Raw genomic sequence first — 18,569 nt, forward strand, 5'->3', positions numbered from 1 at the left:
ATCTGGTTGGTGGCCGGAGACAATCAGGTTGCTTGATCAATTTTCTTGTGCTGGAATCTAGTACTAAAAATTACCATATTTCGGGAACCGGCAAAGTCGATCAACCTCAACCCAATTTGGGATGTTTCATAATGGAGGCTGGAGGCAGCGGTACCTTCCCAATTAAGGGACCGGACACTTTTGAAAGTTCACAAGTGCTTTCCAAAGGTGAGCTTTGTACATTATTTGTGTTAACATTTTGTAAATCCATGCTGTCACTTTTATACTGCAGCCACTTTTCCGTGACAAGAAATTATGAATATAACAATTTATTCTGTTAGCAGGAACACGAAAGCGGCTCACTTATGTCTAGCTCTCGATAATCTGGATTTGAAAATAGTTTCATCGGCGCTTAATTGGGTACGACTAAATGGCTTCATTAAATTCTCCATAAGCGGAAATGCATCATCTCCTATGAAAACATAAGGAAATTCTTCCTCATTGGAACATTTGCCGCTTGGGGAACAAATACAGTCGATCTCTTTTTAACGCGGTTTGCCGGGACACAAATTTATACGCGTAAAAAAAACCGCGTAAAGAAACCCACATTTCAATTCAAATTTGTTTATTCGTTCCTATATTACGAAAAATCCGCGTTAAAATAACCAAAATTCCAACTGAAACTCAAATTTGGGGAAGTAAACAAATTTATTACATATGCACATATTCGCTATGCGTTGATATATTCTATATCTTTTAGTTTTACAGAATTTGGACAAAAAATCATATTGAGTTCAATTACATATATCCTGTTTACAAGATTTGTGCAAAAAATCACATTGAGATTAATTGTAACTTAAGTTATATTAAACTACGTACAAAGCAGTATTTTAGTTTTTAAAATAATCTGTTAATAATCTTTGAGGTTTTTCTTTATGCATCTCTTTATATAAATCCTGGTAGCACTCCATAGCGTTTTTGAAAATTCGACGAAACTTTGATAAGCGTTCATCATTAGGATCATGATCTATAAAATAATTTTCAAGGTCAGCAGCTTTGTCTAATCCTTCTCGAAGTAATTTTGACGAAAGTGAAACGGGTGGAGAGCTGACACCATCTTCTGCATTTTCAAGGTCATTATTATTATTATTATCAATTGCATGAATAATTTCCGCATCGTCTAGAGCATACAGATCAAACAGTTCATTAATATCGTCAATATCCATGTCGTCAAAACCTTCTCCGCCGATGCTTTTGGCTAATTCAAATATTTCCGCGTAGGTAACAAGTCCTTCATTCTTTCACACTTTCTTCTGCTAACACAACATCTTGCCAAAGATTTTTCGAGCATTTACTTAGGGTGGTATTTGTAATATCCTTTACGGCAATTTTAATACAATCGATACAATACTTTACATTAAAATCTTTCCAAGCAGAAATCATATTAATTGCGGAATTACTTTCCAATTTATTCAAAATGAACCTAAACGAATGCTTTATGTAATAAGTTTTTAAAGCTGCAATGATGCCTTGGTCCAGCGGTTGCAAAAGAGATGTTGTGTTTGGGGGAAGAAATAGCACTTTGACGTTTGGGTGCTCAATAACTGGGTGTCCAGGTGCATGGTCAATTAATAACAACACTTTAAATTCCAAGTTTTTAGAGATCATGTATCCTCTTCCTTCAGGCACAAAGCACTTTTCGAACCACTCCTTGAAAAGCGATGCGGTCACCCAAGCCTTTTTGTTTGCTATCCAATGTACTGGCAATTTCTTTAGATCCATTCCTAAAATCGGAAAACATAAAATTTTTGCAAATCAGCTATTAATGATTAAAACTTACCTTTCAAAGCACGCGGCTTTAAATTTTTGATGACTAATAGAGGTTATAAAACCTTGTCCCCTGATGAATTGCTACACAGTAAGAGCGTGATACGCTCCTTTGCTGTTTTAAACCCGTGCACCGATCTGGTTTGTTTAGCTACGTAAGTGCGGCTGGGCATTTTCTTCCAGTATAGACCGGTTTCGTCCGCATTGAAAATTTGGTCTGCAACATAGCCATGTGCTTTAATTGTGTGTGAAAAAGTTTTCGGGAAAATTTTTGCTGCCTCTTCATCTGCCGATGCACTTTCGCCTGTTATCTTGACGTTGTGCAGCGAGTTTCTTTTCAAGAAGCACCTAAGCCAACCATTACTTGCACAAAATTGTTTCGTATTTTGCATATTTGAACTAGATGGTTTTTCGCATTTAAATTTTTCATAAAACACAGTGGCCTTTTCTTTTATGCACCTAGTATCCACAGGAATTCTTCTATGGACGAGGTCCTCAATCCACCATACAAGCGCGCGTTCAACTTTAACCATTACGACATCTCTAGTGTTGAACGAATATGTAAGGCTACTGGAACCGCATTCAGTAAAAGTTTTCCTTATGGCGTTTTCCTTTCGTTTAATTGTACGAACTGATGATTCGTTAATTTTATGCCTCTTGGCAATGTTTTTAAAGAATTTAAAATGAAAATTTTTTGCCTAAGGCTTAATCTTTTGCGCTTAGGTGGCATTTCTCGGTAATTTTGTTAGTTTTCGGTTTGACATTTGGTTCTCCTTTACATGGTTGCAGGTTTGCATTTTTAATACGAACATACATGCTTATATAAGGCTTAGACTTTCAATTTAAACAGCACTTGCAAAGGAAAAAATCAAAATGATTCGCGAACCGCGTTAAAAAAGTAAAACCGCGAAAAAAGAGACAACGGGGGATTGTTAAAAACTCCGCGTTAAAAAATCCGCGTTAAAAAGAACCACGTTAAAAGGAGATCGACTGTAGTAGATTGTCATCAAATCTTTCAAATTTATTTAGGATATTATCTCCAGCAGAAATAATTAGAAAAATTATGCAAAGAAATTACAGTATTCGATTTTTTAATTTTTGCTATTATAAAAATAATTTTTGTGTTTGCAATAAAAAAATATTAAATAAGTAATGGAATACCTGAATATATTCGTCCAATGTTTCTATTATGACTTCACCAGTTTCAATCGTAATATGGCATTAGCTGTGCGAAGATATTGCTGTTATTTTTAAATCTTCAAAGCTTTCGCCTGATGACAAAAACTCATTGCAGGCATTCATGTTGCGTAATGGCGTCTCTCATACGGGTGTTTTTTATTTATTAAGGGCTCCACCATGGACAGGAGTTCGTTATAATTTTCGTTACTCATGCGTCTAAAATTTTTAATTTTTTGCATAGAGTTCCCTTGCAATTCTTGAGAAGTGGTACGTGTGAATATATTTTTTGCTTCTCATTTTTCGCACACACCGAAATTACAAGTAGCGCTAAAAACTTGCGACCCGTGTGCATACAAGTCTGCATGTGTACATCCCGCTTAACAGCGAAATTCTTGTTGCGTAGAATGTTCCAGTGACAATGTTTTGGTAACAATCTGCTATATAAGGGCTGCGGATTGTGCAGCAAACATAGTTCTAGTTATAGCAGAAATAGCGAATTCCGCTCGTAGTGAAAAAAATGTGTCAAAAGTTGAGCCCGCATAAATCAGCAAATATTTTTATTATCATTTGAACAATGTTGCCATTGCTTAATACGCATATATAGTTATGTACACATCTGAGTTTTCAATTACAATTTTTCATAATATAAAATATCAAAACTGAAATCAAACTATTAAAAATAGTTTATATATTTATAAATAATAGCATTCAACTCTGATTTTGAGTTATTTTAAGAAAATTTCAAACATATTGAAGACAATTTTTATAATTACTACAGTATATGGAGACTGGTACACCTGCATTGTGAGAGAGCAATCAGCTGACTCGTTTCTACAGGAAAAATCCAAATCGTGGGAAAATTTACGGTATCTTACGGTAAAGCGAGCGGTAGAAGCGGTGTTGGCTAATCATTTATATTGCGCTCTCATAAGATAGGTCGTATCAACTGATTCGGGCTGCGGGTTTACGTTGTTCGCTATTTCTGCTAATAGAGTGCTGCCGTGTAAAGATCAATTGAGGTATAAATAAGCAGTTGTAAGCTAAGATAATGAATAGTAAAGCTTTAAACTTAACGAACGGAATTGGAACACAAGAGTGAATTATAAGGTGGACATATCTATTTACCAAAACTTATTTTTTGTTTTAACAAATAAAAGTCCCAAATTCCTGAAACCTAAAACACATGTGATGCCCGATGTATGGTGTCTACGCAGGCGTACAAAGTTAAATTATTCAGTTATTGATGAACGGAGACGTAACAGTTAGCTATACAGTCATAGATAAAAAATACCTCAAACTTAGAAACGAAGTGAATTCCAACAATATGGGGCTCGGATGTTTATTGTTACTTTTAGCGTTAGAAGATACCTAATATCTTGTGCTTACAATATTTATATTTTTGTAAACTTCTTCTTCTTAATTAGTGTTGACACCGCTTGCGGGATTATAGCCGAGTTAACAACAGCGCGCCAGTCGTTTCGTCTTTTCGCTACGTGGCGCCAATTCGATATTCCAAGCGTAGCCAGGTCTTTCTCCACCTGGTCCTTCCAACGGAGTGGAGGTCTTCTTCTTCCTCTGCTTCCCCGGCGGGTACTGCGTCGAATATTTTCAGAGCTGGAGTGTTTTCGTCCATCAGACAACATAACCCAGCCAGCGTAGCCGCTGTCTTTTAATTCGCTGAACTATGTCAATGTCGTCGTATATCTCGTACAGCTCATCGTTCCATCGAATGCGATATTCGCAGTGGCCAATGCGCAAAGGACCATAAATCTTTTGCAGAACTTTTCTCTCGAAAACTCTCAACGTCGGCTCATCAGTTGATGTCATCGTCCAAGCCTCTGCACCATATAGCAGGACGGGAATTATGAGCGACGTCAAAAGTGACGTGGGTACCTAGTCGCGAGTGCAACGACTGAATGAACGCAATGGGGTTCAAGAGCTACGACACCGAAAGGGAGAGAGCTCTTTAAAGCAGTTATGGTCACTGCTACATCAGCTCATCGTTCCAGCGAATGCGATATTCGCCGTAGCCAACAGCACGGAACTTTTCTCTCGAAAACTCGCAACGTCGACTCATCAGTTGTTGTCATCGTTCAAGCCATTGCACTATATAGCAGGACGGGAATTATGAGTGACTTATAGAGTTGGGTTTTGTTCGTCGAGAGAGGACTTTACTTCTCAATTGACATAGTACTCAGTCCGAAGTAGCACCTGTTGGCAATAGAAATCCTGCATTGGATTTCCAGGCTGACATTGTTGGTGGTGTTTATACTGGTTCCTAAATAGAAGAAATTATCTACAACTTCAAAGTTATAACTGTCAACAGTGACGTGAGAGCGAGTCGCGAGTGCGACGACTGTTTGTTAGATGAAAGGAGATATTTCGTCTTGCCCTCGTTCACAATTAGACCCATTTGCTTCACTGCCTTATCTATTCTGCAGATAGCAGAACTAATGGTGCGGGTATTGAGGGCAATAATATCAACATCATCAGCATACGACAGCAGCTGTACACTCTTATAGAAGATGGTACCTTCTCTGGTTAGTTCTGCAGCTCGAATTATTTGCTCCAGCAGCAGATTGAAGAAGTCGCACGTTGGGAGTCGCCTTGACTGAAACCTAGTTTGATATCGAACAACTAGGAGGGGTCCTTCCGATTCTGATGGAGCTTTTGGTATTGCTCAACGTCAGTTTACACAGCCCCTTTAGTTTTGCGGGAATACCACGTTCAGATATAGTGGCATAGAGGCAGCTCCTTTTCGTGCTGTCGAAAGCCGCTTTCAAATCGACGAAAAGGTTTTCTTTTCACGTGTCAAGGGTCGGTTGTTGATTTACCAGTCCTAAAGCCACACTGATTAAGTCCAATCAGTTTGTTGACGGTGGGTTTTAATCTTTCACACAATAGGCTCCTTAGAACCTTATATGTGATGTTTAGGAGACTTATCCCACGGTAGTTGGCGCAGATTGTGGGGCCTCCCTGTTGGTTGATTGGGCAGAGCATACTTAAATTCCAATCGTCGAGCATGCTTTCGTATAACCATATTTTACGAAGAACCTGATGCATGTTTTTATCAGTTCTTCGCCAGCGTGTTTGAATATTGCGGCCGGCTTTCCATCGGCCGCAGTTTTGTGTTTCTTCTGACGGGTAATTGCTATTCGAGTTTCTTCATTTTCGGGCAATGTGTCATCTGCTCCATCGTCAACGATTGGGAAATCGAGTTCATCATCTCCTGATGTTTTGCTTTCACTACCATTCAGCAGGCTGAAGAAGTGTTACCTCCATAATTTTAGTATGCTTTGGGCATCGATCACTAGATCACCGTTGGGGGTTCTACAAGAGTATGCTCACGTCGTGAAACCTTCTGTTGGTCGCCGCATTTTTTCGTAGAATTTTCGAGCATTTCTCGTGTCGGGCAGCTTTTTATACTCACGTATTTAGTCTTCCTTCTTTTATGTCTGCAAATGCTTCTTGCTTTCCAATTAATCTGTATCCCATCCAGCACTTGGTGTTGTCGATTATATCGTTGCGAGGTAGGCAGTCTCCGCTGCAACACGGCACTCCTCGTCGTACCAGCTGATTTTTTGCATTTTCCGAAAACCAATGGTTTCGGTTGCAGCTGTACGTAAGGAGCTTGAAATGCCGTACCACAGTTACCTTATACGTATTAGTTAAACTTATAGTTCTAAAGTAATTAATTAAAAATATTATTGTTCAATTAGCTTACATATGTACAAATTGTGTGAACATTAAGAATTAGTAAAGTAATTGTTCAATTCACAACCTGTCGTAAAGCATCGTAAAATCGTAAAATTATAAATTTTTGCACTTGTTTTTTTACAAGATAGTGGTCCGAGTCGATATTAGGACCTCGGAGCGCACGCACATCTAAAACACTGGAGACGTGTCTTCTGTCTATCACAACATGATCGATCTGGTTGGTAGTTTTTCGATCCGGAGACAGCCAGGTAGCTTGATGAATTTTTTTGTGCTGGAATCTAGTACTACAGATAACCATATTTCGGGCCCCGGCGAAGTCGATCAGCCTCAACCCATTTCGGGATGTTTCCTCGTGGAGGCTGAATTTACCGACCGTTTTGACAAAGATACCTTCTTTGCCCACCCTGGCGTTAAAGTCGCCAAGCACGATTTTGACATCGTGGCGGGGGCATCTCTCATAAGTGCGTTCCAAGCACTCATAAAAGGCATCTTTGGTCATATCGTCCTTCTCATCCGTCGGAGCGTGGGCGCAGATCAGCGATATGTTGAAGAACCTCGCTTTGATGCGGATTGTGGCTAAACGTTCATTCACCGGAGTGAATGATAGTACTCGGCGACGGAGTCTCTCTCCCACCACGAATCCCACACCAAACTTGCGCTCCTTTATATGACCACTGTAGTAAATGTCACAAGGACCTACTCGTCTCTGTCCTTGTCCCGTCCATCGCATTTCTTGGACGGCGGTGATGTCAGCCTTTATTTTCACGAGGACATCAAACAGCGGGGCAGCGGCACCTTCCCAATTAAGGGACCGGACATTCTAGGTGCATGCCCTGTTATCGTTGTCCTTATTTCGTTTGTCATGGTCGTCATCAAAAGAGGGGTTTCTCATCCGAGGCTGTTTGTCGTTTTTCATTGGGGTAGGCTTTTTACGTGGCGGGTCCCAAACCCAGCGCACAACCCTATGCAGGGGATGTTTCGCCTTCTCACTTTAGCTCACCTTCGAACGGATGTTCTTAGGCTACCCAGAGGATACTTAGTCAAAGAGCGGAAGTCGTGAGCTGCTTGAGTCATATGTAAAAGAATCGTTTCTGGCCACTCCCAAGTGAATGGCGATCAGAGAACTTTCCTCACTTGCGTGAACTTCTACACATGACCCCATCATCCACATAAACTACATTTAAATAATGTAAATGAACTAGAACGAATAACATCCAAAAACATTATTTCAATTAGCTCAAGCTTCTTAGCAATTCTTGTTGCAGTAACACTATCATTAGCTTTATATATCATACTCAAACCAAAAAGAACAGAAATTCATTTCTTATCCTACCAATAATACATAGATTACCCACAGCTTTCAGTAGCCAATAATTCTTAATCAGCGAGACGCTGATGCTTAAGAAGGGGGAGTTATCACAGCTAGCATAGCTAACAAAACATACAACCACAAAGTTGTCGTAAATATACTGACAAGACTGTTGCAACTATAAACAGAAATTCAATTCAGCAATATTCTGTAAATAAACAATATCATTGTTGCTCAATAAAGTTGATTTTCAAAATTTACGACAACAGCACATTTCGTCGGCACTAACCCAGAGTGGAAGCCGTGCCGCCGCAATGTAAGCCGTTTCTCGACCAAACTGAGGTTTGCTGTTTTGCTATAATTATTGCTTACGTTATCATTATAGAGTATATATATATAAGTACTACATAGTAAGTAAGAATTCGTACATATGTAAGTTTATAGTAAATAAGAAAAATTTTGTATAAAAGAAATGTATTCAATAAATAAATTTGAGTTCAACTTCACCATTCAAAAGAGCGTGTTATTAATCATTTGGTGGCAACCATTAACTTATATATACACGGGCGCATACACATATATAATCCTCCAAAAAATATACCTTGTCGACATCGGGTACAATTTAAAGACAATAATAAAATAACATTAAATATTTTATAACATACTTAAATATTTTTACATAAGTGTATTGTCACATATGTAGATACGCTCACTGCTTCAAAGTCCACATTGGCATATATTCCGCGATACCCCTTGGGTTTTGGCTAACAAAACCAAGCAGGATTGCATATAAAATATTCAAACTCCACATTGGTATATACATATATTCCGCAATACCTCTCGATTTTTGATCAAGAAAAACAAGCAGGATTGTGTAAAAAACCAAAGCGTAATACATATGTATGTACATTAGGATGTGCCATTTTGAGGCAACCTTTTTTTTCAACTGAAAAACAGGCTCAAAACTTTTGAAATGTGTAAAAAAAAAGTCACTCAAAAGATGAGCTCTTAATATTAATATTAAGAGGTGCCTCTTTCAAATTTTCTGGTTTCCATATAAATTACATGGAAAAAAAATCGTTTTTTTTGTGGTGGTAATTCTGCGGAGGTTATTATATGTGCACGCGATGGCTGTCAGTTGGGATGGTAAACTCGATTCGGATTCTACTCGAGAATCGAGTTTTCTCGTAAAATAAAAGAAATTAATGATATTTAGAAATATGCATATTTCCATTATTTCGTTGTCATTTCCATATTCGTAGCAATAGAATTTCTATGGCATAAGTAAAGTAATGGCCGCCGATTGTCACCCCTTGCCGCTGTAGCAGCTTCGCCTACAAACATGCGTAAATATGTATGTATGTATACGTATGATAGTGAATACATATCGACGCAGATTTTTGCGAGAACCACCAGAAAGTTGTGCAATTTATGATTTTTAGCTTTTGCCATCGTCGCGAAAAGACGACTTGTTGGCAAAGGCATGCTCGGGGAGATGTTACGGCCTCTGTTTTTATGAATGAAGCGAGATCGCTTGTGGAATTTGCGCCTGCGTTCATGAATCGAATCGTTTTTGTTTTAAAATTTACTACACTTGTTCTTCGCCAATTTGGCTGCCATATTGACTTGTGAAGATCAATTTTTTGTTGGTGACATATTCATATGTGTACGCATATACATGTTTGTATGCTTGTGCATTATTCGGCAATGTATGCAAATATAGGTACATATAAGTATATATGAATGTATGAACATACAAGTCAATGCGCGCACATGTAATAAGTATATTGATAAGTGATGAAAATATGATTTCAATTTCTGAACGCGCATGTGCAGATACACAAGATAGGATAGAAGATGTATGCTTTTTAACATCGTATACTATACAAATAAATATTTTTCTTACTAATAGAAATTAAACTTATCACAGCAATATACATAATATACAAGTTAGCACCATATACATTCAAAAAGTATCATATGATGCATTAATATCATATGATACGAAGTAATATAACATGACACCACTAAATCGCTGAGAGTGCGACACGTGTAGTGGCAACCTGTGGGAAGCGCAGTGTCAGCAAACTAGAGTTAAGTATAATTAATTGTAAATTTTAGTTCTTAAGTGGAATTCAATAAAGGAGCATAGCTCCCAGAAAACATTTTTTTTAGTAAAAATAACTAAACGTTTTTTAACTGGCGCCCAAGCAGGGACCAGCGCGCGTAAGTGGTAATTGCCTGAAAACCAAAAAGTAAGGCTTCGCGAGTGGCGAACGGTAGTGATTGTGAATAAAAAAGAAAAGCCTGAAAATAAAAAAGTAAGGCTCCGTGAATTAAAAACCAAAAAAAGTGTGTAAAAACAGAAAATACAATAAATACTGTGCTAACGAGTGGCTACAACGCACAACGTGGGATTTTTAAACGCCGAGGGACCTCAGTACTGTTAAAGAAAAGGGACAACCCCGGAGCGCATCACAACATCCTATGGAAAGCTGGAAACACCTAATGTAAGATTTATAAAATATTGTATTTTAAGACTATTATAAAGAATATTATAATTATAAAGAATACAGAATTTGAATTGAAAGAAAATAATTATTCGACACAAAAAAGAAAAAAAAAAAGAAATTATAAAGAATTTTATTATTATAAAGAATACGAAACTTGAATTGAAAGAAATTAATTATCCGACACAAAAAAGGAAAAAGAGCCTTAAATTAACGTAAGCTTTACAAAAAGATTCTAATATTGTCAAAGAAAGTACTATTACAAACAATTTTTTTTTTTTTTTAACTAATTAACTTAAAAGAAAATATTATCATAATGCCGGATACAGCTGAAGAGCTAATTGAACAATTAAATCAAATGAGGATAGACTATGGGCAGACCACCCATCCTACAAATCCTTCCAACCATCCTTTAAATCCTCCCACCCCTAACCCAACTTCCATAACGACAATAGTTCGAGAAGTACTCGAACGAATGAGTACTCAGAATATTACTGACTTTACCGAACCCGACCACAGTGTGACACTGAACGCGAATAACATAAACGAACTACATAGATAAAATTCCGGACATGGTTAAATGCCTTAGGGAATTTTCAGGACGACCAGGTGAATTTAACTCCTGGAGGAAGAGCGTAGACAGAATTTTTAAAGCTTATGAGGGAGTCAAGAATACTCCTAACTACTTTGCGATACTCCATACGATAAGGCATAAAATAATTGGTGATGCCGACACCGCATTAAAATCATACAATACTCCACTCGATTGGAGTCAAATTCGAAAATGCCTTATGATGCATTATTCGGATAAAAGGGACATAGGTACCCTCGAATACCAGATGACCACTCTGGTCCAACGCTACGACGACATAGCGACCTTCTACCAAAAAGTTTACCAACACCTTTCACTTATATTAGACAAAATTTCATGTCTCGAGTTAAGTGACGAATCCATAAGGACTATGACAAACTCATATAGGGATAAAGCCCTTGACACATTTATTAGAGGACTAAATGGCGACTTACCCCGTCTTCTCAGCATGAGAGAACCGACAACCTTGCCCCAGGCACTACATTTATGTCAAAAACTTGACAACATGACATATAGAATAAATAATGCGAACAATACACACAAACCCAATATCCAACCACCACCACGACCTCCCCGAAATAACAATTTTAATAATTTCAATAACAACTTTAATAATTTCAATAACAACAGAGCTTTTTACCCCGAATTAACGTATTCCCATTCCCCAGACGAATTTTTGACCAACAGGCATTCGGTCGCCAAACAAACCGATATCCCCATCATTTTCCCAACTATATGCAAAATAACCAAGGATTCATGCCGAGGTTCAGCAATTACCCCGAACAATCCCCATATTGCTAGAGAAAATACCTCCTTTAACTAACACACCGAACCTACCACCCAAACCACCGACCCCAATGGAAGTAGACCAGTCCATACGGTCAAGACAAATTAATTATCAAAACAGGCCCAATATATTCCAAGACAAGACCACCGAAACGTCCTGTTTTTGCACAACTGACTCACCCTCCAAGCAAAATACAAAGAAATTTTTTTACTAACGCGGTCGAATTAGACCCGAACGGGATATACGATGACAATAATATAATTAATATAATAATGTAGGTAAAAATGAGCCTGATACTATTAATTTTTTAGATTAGCGCCGTCTTCGCTGCCTTATTACGAATTTAGAACAAGGCGCGGAGACACAATAGATTTTCTTATTGATACCGGATCCAATAAGAATTACATTCAATCCACTAGAATTAGGAATCCAATTCTGAACGAAAAGCCCTTTACAGTGAAATCAGTTCCCGGGACAATTTTTCATATTGCCAACTTTAAGGTCGTTTCGCGGCATAGTAGGCAACGATACACTTAAAGAATTAAAAGCAATTATTCATACCGATAAAAATTTAATGACGATTTGTCAAAGTATAAATATTAGGTTAAAACAAAGAATATCACACAAAGTGAATAATGTGGCAATCAATATTCCACACCTCTCTTAACAACAACAAAACAAAGTTAATAGTATTATTGATAAATGCCCAAACCTTTTTTCTGATCCTGATGAAAAACTCACCTACACCACTCTAGTAAAAGGTGAAATCCGGACAACAACCGAAACCCCGAAATATAAATTCCTCCGCTTACCCTTCGGTCTAAAAAAACGCTCCGCCACATTCCAAAGAGTACTAGACGACATCCTACGACAACATATAGGAGTAAGATGCTACGTTTACATTGACGATGTAATTATATTTGGAAAAACTGAAGAAGAGCATTTTGAAAATATAGAGTTAGTATTCCAAACATTAGAAAAGGCAAATATGAAAATCCAATTAGACAAATGCACATTCGCTAAAGAGGAAGTAGAATTTTTAGGATATGTAATCAGTTCAAATGGGATAAAAACAAACCCCGAAAAAGTAGAAGCGGTAGCTAAATTTCCAGTTCCACAAACTCTCAAAGAATTAAGATCCTTCTAAGGTATGTCAGGTTAATACCGACGATTTATACAGGATTACGCAAAAGTAGCTAAACCATTAACAGCACTATTAAGAGGAGAAGCCGGTCATGTCTCCAAACGAAACTCGAAGAAAAATAGAAATAGAATTAGACAACGAGGCCTTAGAAGCATTTAATAAAATAAAAAATACTTTAGTATCCAAGGATTCCAACTTTCGATAAAGATTTTGAACTAACGACCGACGCCTCCGATTTCGCATCAGGTGCCGTGCTATCGCAAGACAGTAGACCAATTACTTTCATATCGAGAACTTTAAGTAAAGCCGAAGAGCATTATGCTACCAATGAGAAAGAAATGCTTGGTATAATATGGTCCCTGAATTCACTTAGAAATTACCTCTACGGTTCAAAAAAAGTTAAAATTATCACCGATCATCAACCTCTTACCTATGCTTTAAGCCACAAGAATACTAATAGTAAAATGAAGCGATGGAAAGCTATTTTAGAAGAATATAACTATGAACTAACTTACAAACCTGGTAAAACAAATGTAGTTGCAGACGCCCTTTCAAGGATACCAATTCAAATAAATTCACTCACACCTACGATTCATAGCGATGAAAGCTCAAATCACAATTTAATCCCTTGTACAGAAGTTCCAATTAATGTTTTCAAAAACCAAATTTTTTTCAAGATCGATGAAATATCTTCATATCAATTTAAAATAATTTTTTCCAACAGTTCATAGACATATAATTACAGAACCAGAGTACAACGAACAGCTATTGATTTCTAACACGAAACGATAACTTAACCCATCTGTTATAAATGGAATTCATACAGAAGAAAGGATAATGGGTATGATGCAAAATATCTATCCTATTCATTTTAGTAACGTTAAAAGCCGATATACCCAAAAAATTAGTTGAAGATATTAGTAACGAACAAGAACAGGAGAACGTCATATTAAAAAGAAGATTTAAGAGCACATAGGAATGCCACTGAAAATAAAACACAAATTCTCGAAACAAAATATTTTCAGGTATGTTAAATAAAATAAAACGAATAATAACTGAACGTTTGTAAAGAAAATAAGTACGAGAGACAATGAGCCATCTTTAAACTCAGCTTCTTTAAAATTATGATGAATGACGAATTAGGAATAGAAGTTTACACTCTCCTCCATACAAAAGCCAAGCTAACGGACAAGTGGAAAGTTTCCACTACATTAATCAAAATAATGCGTTGCATAAAGAAGACGGTGGACACAGAAATTTTGAAGAACTTTTAGAAAGAGCAGTATCTGAGTATAATCATTCAGTTCATTCCACGACACTTATTAAAATACCAGTAGACCTATTTTTCATAGAAATGTTACATTTACCCCGAGGACATAGAAAGAACTAGACAAAGCAATTTAGAAAAATTAGCTGAGAAACAAAGAAAGGATATCGAATACCATAATAAAAATAAGAAGGAAATAAAATCATATCTACCAGGACAAATAATAATTGTTAAGAAAAAATAGGAGATTAGGAACTAAGTTAAGTAAACCCTACATTAAGGAAATAGTTAAGAGAAGATAGAAATAGTACCGTGTTAACTGAAAAAGGACAAATAATTCACATAGGTAGAATACGTAACTAAATATGTACGATATTTTTTCAGAATACTACTACCGCTATGCCTGGCGGAAGTACAGATCCTCGACTACTCGAACTCCCAATTAATAACAATAGAAAAGGGAACGGCTGAACTACAAACAGGAACATTTAGGATAATACATGAAATTGACACTTAGATAAATATACGGACACAGTTGACCACATACCCCTTCATATTCCACTTGATAACACAGATAAGAGCCCAACTTAACAATCTCAAAATAGAATAAAAAATAAAAAGATCATTAAATTTCCTGGGTAGCGCATTGAAATGGATTTGCAGGAAGTCCTGACTATGAAGACTACTGAAATAATTTCAAATAAAATAAATAATGTCTTACAAAATAACAATAATCAGGTATTACAATTGTGAAAATTAATGAAATAACCAATATTACAAATAATATAATTAAAACCATGCAAAATGAAAAAGTTTAGAAATTGAAGCATTTTTACAGCTAAAATAAAATTAGAAATAATTAAAGAAGTAATTTTAAGTATTGCATACGCAATACATTGGGCAAAACCAACATAATAAATTCTTTTATTTTTATCAAATGAAGAAATAAATATTGTAAAAGAAGTAATAGACAATGACAATATTCCATATGTAAATTTAGACGAAGCACTCGAATTTTCCGAAATGAAAATTGCAACTATTGGCAAAATTATAATTTATATTGTTAGCCTCCCAACCGTAGATTAGATATTAGGGCAGTAAAAAATAACGGGAGGATCAATAAGATAAATTTTAATACAATTTTAAACTGCGAAAAGGGAATTTATGGAATAGAAAATTATTGTAAGAAATGCAATTCCCTACAAATATGCTTAAGCAATAATGTAGTAGATTTAAGTACTGATACTTGTATAATTAATCTTTTAAAAAGTCGCACGGAACTGCACGGAGGTCAACAACCAGCATATCCCAACTACCTAACCCAACTTCCATAACGACAATAGTTCGAGAAGTACTCGAACGAATGAGTACTCAGAATATTACTGACTTTACCGAACCCGACCACAGTGTGACACTGAACGCGAATAACATAAACGAACTACATAGATAAAATTCCGGACATGGTTAAATGCCTTAGGGAATTTTCAGGACGACCAGGTGAATTTAACTCCTGGAGGACGAGCGTAGACAGAATTTTTAAAGCTTATGAGGGAGTCAAGAATTCTCCCAAATACTTTGCGATACTCCATACGATAAGGCATAAAATAATTGGCGATGCCGACACCGCATTAGAATCATACAATACTTCACTCGTTTGGAGTCAAATTCGAAAATGCCTTATGATGCATTATTCGGATAAAAGGGACATAGGTACCCTCGAATACCAGATGACCACTCTGGTCCAACGCTACGACGACATAGCGACTTTCTACCAAAAAGTTTACCAACACCTTTCACTTATATTAGACAAAATTTCATGTCACGAGTTAAGTGACGAATCCATACGGACTATAACAAACTCATATAGGGATAAAGCCCTTGACACATTTAATAGAGGACTAAATGGCGACTTACCCCGTCTTCTCAGCATGAGAGAACCGACAACCTTGCCCCAGGCACTACATTTATGTCAAAAACTTGACAACATGACATATAGAATAAATAATGCGAACAATACACACAAACCCAATATCCAACCACCACCACGACCTCCCCGAAATAACAATTTTAATAATTTCAATAACAACTTTAATAATTTCAATAACAACAGAGCTTTTTACCCCGAATTAACGTATTCCCATTCCCCCAGACGAATTTTTGACCAACAGGCATTCGGTCGCCAAACAAACCGATATCCCCATCATTTTCCCAACTATATGCAAAATAACCAAGGATTCATGCCGAGGTTCAGCAATTACCCGAACAATCCCCATATTGCTAGAGAAAATACCTCCTTTAATAACAGACCGAACCTACCATCCAAACCACCGACCCCAATGGAAGTAGACCAGTCCATACGGTCAAGACAAATTAATTATCAAAACAGGCCCAATATATTCCAAGACAAGACCACCGAAACGTCCTGTTTTTGCACAACTGACTCACCCTCCAAGCAAAATACAAAGAAATTTTTTTACTAACGCAGTCGAATTAGACCCGAACGGGATATACGATGACAATTCCCATAGCAATTAATATAATAATGTAGGTAAAAATGAGCCTGATACTATTAATTTTTTAGATTAGCGCCGTCTTCGCTGCCTTATTACGAATTTAGAACAAGGCGCGGAGACACAATAGATTTTCTTATTGATACCGGATCCAATAAGAATTACATTCAATCCACTAGAATTAGGAATCCAATTCTGAACGAAAAGCCCTTTTTACAGTGAAATCAGTTCGGGACAATTTTTCATATTGCCAACTTTAAGGTCGTTTCGCGGCATAGTAGGCAACGATACACTTAAAGAATTAAAAGCAATTATTCATACTGATAAAAATTTAATGACGATTTGTCAAAGTATAAATATTAGGTTAAAACAAAGAATATCACACAAAGTGAATAATGTGGCAATCAATATTCCACACCTCTCTTAACAACAACAAAACAAAGTTAATAGTATTATTGATAAATGCCCAAACCTTTTTTCTGATCCTGATGAAAAACTCACCTACACCACTCTAGTAAAAGGTGAAATCCGGACAACAACCGAAACCCCGAAATATAAATTCCTCCGCTTACCCTTCGGTCTAAAAAACGCTCCGGCCACATTCCAAAGAGTACTAGACGACATCCTACGACAACATATAGGAGTAAGATGCTACGTTTACATTGACGATGTAATTATATTTGGAAAAACTGAAGAAGAGCATTTTGAAAATATAGAGTTAGTATTCCAAACATTAGAAAAGGCAAATATGAAAATCCAATTAGACAAATGCACATTCGCTAAAGAGGAAGTAGAATTTTTAGGATATGTAATCAGTTCAAATGGAATAAAAACAAACCCCGAAAAAGTAGAAGCGGTAGCTAAATTTCCAGTTCCACAAACTCTCAAAGAATTAAGAATCTTCCTAGGTATGTCAGGTTATTACCGACGATTTATACAGGATTACGCAAAAGTAGCTAAACCATTAACAGCACTATTAAGAGGAGAAGCCGGTCATGTCTCCAAACGAAACTCGAAGAAAATAGAAATAGAATTAGACAACGAGGCCTTAGAAGCATTTAATAAAATAAAAAATACTTTAGTATCCAAGGATTCCAACTTTCGATAAAGATTTTGAACTAACGACCGACGCCTCAGATTTCGCATCAGGTGCCGTGCTATCGCAAGACGGTAGACCAATTACTTTCATATCGAGAACTTTAAGTAAAGCCGAAGAGCATTATGCTACCAATGAGAAAGAAATGCTTGGTATAATATGGTCCCTGAATTCACTTAGAAATTACCTCTACGGTTCAAAAAAAGTTAAAATTATCACCGATCATCAACCTCTTACCTATGCTTTAAGCCACAAGAATACTAATAGTAAAATGAAGCGATGGAAAGCCATTTTAGAAGAATATAACTATGAACTAACTTACAAACCTGGTAAAACAAATGTAGTTGCAGACGCCCTTTCAAGGATACCAATTCAAATAAATTCACTCACACCTACGATTCATAGCGATGAAAGCTCAAATCACAATTTAATCCCTTGTACAGAGGTTCCAATTAATGTTTTCAAAAACCAAATTTTTTTCAAGATCGATGAAATATCTTCATATCAATTTAAAATAATTTTTCCAACAGTTCATAGACATATAATTACAGAACCAGAGTACAACGAACAGCTATTGATTTCTAACACGAAACGATAACTTAACCCATCTGTTATAAATGGAATTCATACAGAAGAAAGGATAATGGGTATG

At 36.7% G+C, this 18,569-nt stretch overlaps 1 long non-coding RNA gene across 1 annotated transcript; it reads right to left on the reverse strand.

Annotated features, from left to right (window-relative positions):
* Window positions 1-1,135: 1,135 nt before the first annotated feature.
* On the reverse strand, window positions 1,136-2,567 carry LOC120781472. Its single transcript, XR_005706077.1, has 2 exons — window positions 1,820-2,567; window positions 1,136-1,763 (listed from the first exon to the last, which is right to left on the reverse strand). It is a non-coding gene; the product is annotated as an uncharacterized LOC120781472 (long non-coding RNA).
* Between the last annotated feature and the right edge of the window lie 16,002 nt (window positions 2,568-18,569).

This window comes from Bactrocera tryoni, unplaced genomic scaffold, assembly GCF_016617805.1.
Source record: "Bactrocera tryoni isolate S06 unplaced genomic scaffold, CSIRO_BtryS06_freeze2 scaffold_7, whole genome shotgun sequence".
Lineage (NCBI taxonomy): Eukaryota > Metazoa > Arthropoda > Insecta > Diptera > Tephritidae > Bactrocera > Bactrocera tryoni.